The 7,022-nt window shown below is 38.4% G+C and overlaps 1 long non-coding RNA gene across 1 annotated transcript; it reads left to right on the plus strand.

Annotated features, from left to right (window-relative positions):
* The first annotated feature begins 2,769 nt into the window (after window positions 1-2,769).
* Window positions 2,770-4,196, plus strand: LOC131234998 (uncharacterized). The gene is made up of 4 exons (XR_009165878.1): window positions 2,770-3,220; window positions 3,324-3,393; window positions 3,480-3,674; window positions 3,787-4,196. It is a non-coding gene; the product is annotated as an uncharacterized LOC131234998 (long non-coding RNA).
* The last annotated feature ends 2,826 nt before the right edge of the window (window positions 4,197-7,022 follow it).

Below are 7,022 nucleotides of genomic sequence, written 5' to 3' on the forward strand. Positions count from 1 at the left end.
TCAAAGCCACAGCCACGGAATCCAACTAACACACTCGTTCTTCCTTGTCTATAATATTCCTATCCTTTATAAAGATGATGGATTTATCTGTTTACTTGGTTTACTTAGTTGAGAAGGAAAAGCCACAGCAACTAAAGTTTCAATATTTAACAAGAATCCAGTGTGAGTTGAATCACATTCAGTATATGGTATCAATTCCATGAAACGGATCTAGAACGTCCAATTACTGGAAAATATCTTGAATGATCCCTGGCCCAGAAAGTGTAGCTGATCAACTGTTCTTAGCTACTTCTATATCTCAACCATCTTTCACTCTCAATAATGCTTCAGCAGTTTACAACGGTCACTCTATTAAAAACTCCCTAGGGCCCACCGTTATCCTTTTAATTTCTGTCCAACCTGTTGATTGGGTCACACAGACATGGATGAAGGGAAAACATATATATCAGCTTCATCCAAAACTTTTGTGCGCCCTAATAAGTTTTTAATGGTGGGCGTTCAATCACTACAGTTTCATATGGTGTAGTACACCTGAGCTTTTGAAGTGATTCAGTTTTTTTATCGTGCCATGAAATGAGCTGTAAAAACGGATGAACGGCGTGGATATAAAATACATGCATAAAGGTGGGCCCCACCTTCACAGATCCACTGACCTCGGTGTTCCCGGATCCACCGACTCTGCGACTTCTTCTTTCCATGAAAAGCAGGAGATTCCACGACTGCTACTTTATAAGGAAGCAGTTGGGTCCTACCCCCGCCTGGACAGAAACGGTTCACACAAGGGTTATGTGAGGCCTATAGTGATGTATGGATTTTATCCGCTCCGTTCATACCATGATGTATGTGTGTCACCCATGCTGTCCATCTATTTTTATATATCATTTTATGGTATGATAAAAAAATGAAGTATATCTCAATCTCAACTGGATCACATTTCATGAAACAGTGTTGAATGAATTTTGACTATTAAAAACGTTTTGGGGGCCATAAAAGTTTTGGATCAAGCTGATATTTATTTTTTCCCTTCATCGGGGTCTTTATGACCAAATCAACATATTGGATTTCAAATAAACATTATAGTGGGCCTTAGGAGGATTTTAATTGTGAATATCCATTCATTATTTTTGTCCTGTGGTGTGGCTCACCTAGGATTTATGTCCCTATTGTTTTTTGTATCAAGCACTAAAATGATCTGTAAAAATGGATGAACGGAATGGATGAAACATGTAGCCATCTTGGTGCTGGCAGCGCAGATGCTATGCAAGTCTAAATATCATTTTCTCGCTCGAGCATGTTTCCAAAGTTTCGGATGCGGATTGGCTGGTCCCCCCACTAGTAGCTCCTAGGCTGGTTTCCTGCTAGGCGCGATAACATTGGTGTGTCAAAGTGGGTCCCATCATGTCTATCGAGGTAAGCGAAATGACCGTTACAAACGACGTTAGGGCCCATATCACCCGAGTACCTGCTCGAGACGAGAAAACATCCGAATTCTCTCCCGCCTCTCCCTCTCTCAAATCCAACAAAAACCCAAATTCTCTCCCGCTCTCCCTCTCTCAAATCCAATAAAACTGGTGTGTCTTTGCTGCATCTCACGGAGTGCTAACCCTAATGCATGAATCGGAGTTTGAATCCAAAGCCTCTCTCAAGCACACCATAGGAGCCCTTCATTGTTCGAGAGAAACCCAAACCCTCCACATCAGGTCTGCTGATCTCTCTCTCTCTCTCTCTCTCTCTCTCTCTCTCAATCTTATTTGCAACAGCATGGAGATTTGGAGATTTCTCATTTTCGAATGTGGATTTGGTCATTTTTCAGCTTTGTATGTCGATTTTTAGGATTTGGGGATTTTTCAACTTCGGAGGTAGATTTTAGAATTTGGGGATTTTCCAACCTGAATGTGGAAATTAATTTGGGGAATTTAGCATCTTCTTTGGGATGCCTAATCTAGACTTGGTAAGGAGTAAGGAGTCTGCAAGCACTGGGGATGCATGGTTCGACTTCACATTCATATTCGACGAATAATGGAAGGCTCAGCCGAACATAGATTACAATCTGTTTAGAGACCAAATTCGTTGTTAGACTTGAATATGTTTGAAAACTAGCCCACCCTTTTGGTGACGAAAAGCCAACTTTTCAAAGTTTTCTTATTGGTGCAATTCCATGAGCAGAAGATCTACTGAGAATGTCTTGAAAGTTGAAAATTCAAGTGCATCAGACTCCTGAAATAGCTACCAAGTCCAGCAAGTTTTTGATGGGCCTGTTTGGATGACCTTTGGTTGGCAAAAGGGGCACAACGTGTTTCCACCCAAATCAGCAGCTATACTGCATTGATTCTTTGGAAATAATCACCATCAGTACTATCTTCATCATAATCATAGCCTTTTCCCAATCACCATCAATATTGTCTTCATCATAATCATAGCCTTTTCCCAGCTGGTCGAAGTTGTTGTGAAAATTTATAATGTGCTTAGAAATATAGAAGTAGAAAAATTGGGGAAACATAGGGAGAACTCCAAAGCTTGTTATATTTTATAACCAAGTTTTACATTGCAACACTAACAAATTGAGGTTTGGAATGTTTCATTTTACCCTCCGTCATTGTTGATTTGTGTTAACGTGATTTGAAAACTAGTTTTCCCTTGTTGACACAGCGAATGTATGCATGTTAGTTGAGCTGTTAGTGAATCTCCTTGCTAGTGGGATGACCTAGGCTTCACTCCCACTGATGTACTACTAGTGATCATCAAATCCAGGTTGAATGAAAGGAAAAAAAAAAAAAAAACTGCCTAGAGAGATTAGGTTGGGTTTGATATGGTATTGATGGTAATTACACAAGCCTATAAGAAGCCCGGTAGGCTTCTTAGCAGCAGATGCTTTCGATGATAACTAGTTCAGGTATATAGACTTGCAGCTAGGCTGTCAACAGGGATGCAGATTGCGTGCGGAGTTACTCAATGAGCCCACCGTTATGCCTTCTTGACTTATCATGAAGTATGTAACATACAAGGGTGACTCTTTGTGCATGCATGTACACCCCGCAGATTTTTTAAAAGGCTTTTGCAAGCTTGAAATTTTAAACGCTCAAAGAGGACTGTTGTGATAAGAGCATCTGATGATTTTGGGCCAAGAGTCCCAGTGTCACATACAATCCATATTGCATCTGTTGCCTACAACACCTTTTTCCTTGGAGAATTCATGCAGCCTGATTGGGATATGTTTCATGTAAGCTACCATAATTCTGTTTCCTGATAGCTTTATCTTTCAACATTTGCTGAGTTTTTAGGAAATCATGATTGGTTATTTGGTGATTGATGTCATTCCTCAGAGCGTTCACCCGATGGCTGAATACCATGGAGCAGCTCGTGCAGTTGGAGGAAATTTTGCATAAAGCTATGGTAACTCTTTTACAGCTCATGATTAGTTTTCTATAATGCGGAAATTTTGTATAAAGCTATGGTAACTTTATTTGCAATGTTTCCAGTTTATGATGTAGCAAAACGAGACACATTTACAAATCTTGCGGATATAAGGGCTAAGGAAATCGATCTCTACTCAACTAATCAAGATGCTTGATGGAAACAAAGTTGATAAGGTAATTCCTACAAAGGTTTACAACAACTATACCTCCATTCTCAGAGGACTTTTCAATGCAGGGTGGCCTCAGAACTTCTATGCTGTGAATGTGGTTTAAGTGCACTTCCAATCACAGCCTTATTCTTTTGAATTACATATCATAAGATTCCCACAGTTTAAATACAAGATATGCATCTCGATATTTAATTTTGCAGGAAAGTGGAAGGGTTGTCACGAAGAAAGAGGGAATTGATTTTGCTCGGGAGTATGGATGTCTTTTCCTTGAACGTAGTGCAAAAACTCGAATTAATGTACAACAGTGTTTTGAAGAGCTTGTTTTAAAGGTGCACGCTCTGTCAACATTTATTTTTATTTTATTTCAGGATGATCATGTGGACATGGAAAAAGTTGTCCTTGGCATTTGTGATGGAAGAGTGGTCTGACGGATCGATTTCCGTCAGAAAAACCGCATAAAACAGATAGCCCACTTGTTTCAACTCATAGTAGAAACCGAGTAGAAATGAGTGGAGTCAGTTATTTCAGGCCGTTCAGCAGGAAATAGAGAGCCTAGTACTTGGCTTGTCATTACTGCAGCATATATATCAGTTTTTATTTATTCAATCAATTAATCATGTTCTTCTTTCTTGCAGCGAATTTTGGGTTACTGATTTTTAAGATCCAGGTGAAAATATGGTGACACATCTAATGGATGAGTGGACTGGATGAAAATTCTCCACCATGCAGCTATATGCTTAACTATGTTTGTTAGTTCCTTAAATTCTCGTATGTATGTGTGGAAGCTGCTTTAGTGCTGGATTTTTTTTTTCTTGTTTGATATGCATGATGGTAGGATCATCCAATCAGTCCTATCAAAAAAAAAGTGTGATTTTACACTGTGGGAATGAAAAGTTGGTGGTCCACATCAGTTGATTTGTATGTTCAGAGGTTTCTAAAAGCTAGCATGGCATAGGGAGCTTCCCTACCGATCCATCATCATAGTATGTAGAATGTACATGCCTGCTTGCATAATGCTACCACCAGTATGATTTTCTTTAACTGTAAACTCCAGGATGCAGGAAATTGTCTACTCCAAAGGGAGAATTTTCATCTTCGCTCCCTGTCCAAGGCTCCTGTTGGCAAAAAGAAATTTGATTTGTTTTGTATACTTCCTTATCCAATCATTTTCATGATGGGTTTCATTTTTTAAATTCCAGCACTTTTCGGAAGTATCTTTTCATGCAGTGTGATTTTTTTTTCTTCTTGTTTGATAGATGATGAAATTAGGGGTGCACATTCAATTGGTTTTTTTACAGGAATTGTAATTAGATTCTTCTCAGCATGTTCACGCTGCTTCCTCCAACGCTACTCTGAATCAACCAACTACTCTAATGGAGAACACATAATCAAAAGTGAAAAATAAGCAAGAGGAGCCCAAAGCCAGTAAGATGAAAGTGGCTGGGGTTGGACTAAAAGTTAGTTGGAAATTTGGTCAAAATGCAATCCTATAGGCCAATCTTTCTGCACAAGAGAGTAGTAATGGTATGGCCTTTCTGATGATTTTATAGGCTAGAACATTGGTTTGCTATGTTCCACTGTGGATGGACTCTGACATGCTCTAAAAATCTACTCAGCCAGATAATCTTAAAGTTTTTATTCAGGAGAATCTCGACCAGAAGGTTTCACATGTAAACTCCTAGAAGCCAAATCCTGTTTTTTAGTATCTAAAACTTCCCTGCCATTATTTCAAATCACAGGTGATGGACCACAATTTGTGGGCTTGATGTTTGTAATCTAGATGTAAAATACCTCTGTTATGAGTGGTGTAGATGTTGCACAAGTTGATACTGGTTTGTGTACTGCAAATTGCCTCTTCAATCTCTCCTCATGCCAGTCAACCTAGCATTTCTCATCGAGATATTTTCAGAAATTGACCTTTTTTTTGGAGATTTCTTTTTTTGGATTTTTTTTTTTTTTTTTTTTTTTCAATTTAAGGAATTGCAGTGAGTTGTGAAAAACCATGGTGGATCTGTTCTTATTGGATGCTTGTTTTGGTCTTTTGGATATGCATGTATTGAATTTTTTTAACAAAAACATGATCTTTGCACTAACAATAACATGCTTTATAACTTGGCTATGGAACAAACTTTTTGGGAACAAAATTATTGGAACTTAGTGTTCTATGTTTTGGGAACAAAAACTATTTGGCTCAACATTATAAATCCTACTCGGCCAGAAAAATCGAAACAAGGGAGCTTTACAAATCATTTTCCACCAAAAAGATTCGAAAAGAGAATCTCACTTCAGTGGTGAGATGACGTGGCAAGATTTGATCGATAGGGTCGCATGCTTATAGATACCCAATAGTGTAAGAATGGGCTGCTACTGTCTCCTATCTTAAGGATTTTGACTTCATGTTTTTAGGCTCTTAGTTTCCCTTTTCTTTGTTGTTCTCTGCCACCTCAGCAGTTTCTGTTGTATTTCTTTCGGTCGCATGCTTATAGATACCCAATAGTGTAAGGTCCACCGATCAAATCTTTCCACATCATCTCACCACCCAATTTATGTATTACCTCAGAAAATATCTAATCCATGACTACGTGTATGAGACCATAGATGATGAAATTAGTTGAATGCCACACAACATGGATACCATTTGATATTGAATTTGGACCGTCAATAAATTTTTCATAACTGCTCATTTATTTTGTCCTTGTGTGGCCCAACATGTCTTTTCTGAAAATTTGTTTGTGGGAACGCTGTTTGGAGCATTAATTCAGTTTTGAGTTTGTTGTTTATTTCATGCAGGAACCTGCATCAGAGATATAGGCCAAAATTTTATTTATGATTAATAATATTTCAGCTTCAAATATGGATGTGAAAGCAAAAGAATTTACTAGTGTCCTGAAAGAGCAGTACTATTCATGGTTTGCTCAGTATATAGTGATGAAAAGGTGAGAAAAATCTTATGAATAACCTTTTAGTTTCATCAGCTGATTTTTACTTTACTGGGACATTATATTTGACAGAGCAAGCATTGAGCCAAAATTTCATGAGCTGTACTTGAAGTTCTTGGAGAAAGTTAATTCAAGAATGCTGAATAAGGAGATTGTCAAAGCTACTTATGAGAATTGCAAGGTGCCTTAGCAAAACTTTTTTGTTACCCCTGGTTGTCATTGTCACCATACACTTTTTCCAATCTCCCATAGACACAGACGAATGAGATCCAGCCAGAGCTTCTACAAGGGATTTTCAAGTGCTTGGAATGCAGTTTTGTCATCAGGAACGTCGAACAACAATTCAAATACACTGACGTGCTTTCGACTCCTTTAAAAAACCAACCATCCACTCTTTTTTTCAACTTCCACAAAAAGAAGTGTGGCTGTAAGCATGCCAATGACTACTAAATATTTTTGAGGAAGACAGTTGCACTATAACTGAATAAAAATTTCTG

Source organism: Magnolia sinica, chromosome 19, assembly GCF_029962835.1.
Source record: "Magnolia sinica isolate HGM2019 chromosome 19, MsV1, whole genome shotgun sequence".
NCBI lineage: Eukaryota > Viridiplantae > Streptophyta > Magnoliopsida > Magnoliales > Magnoliaceae > Magnolia > Magnolia sinica.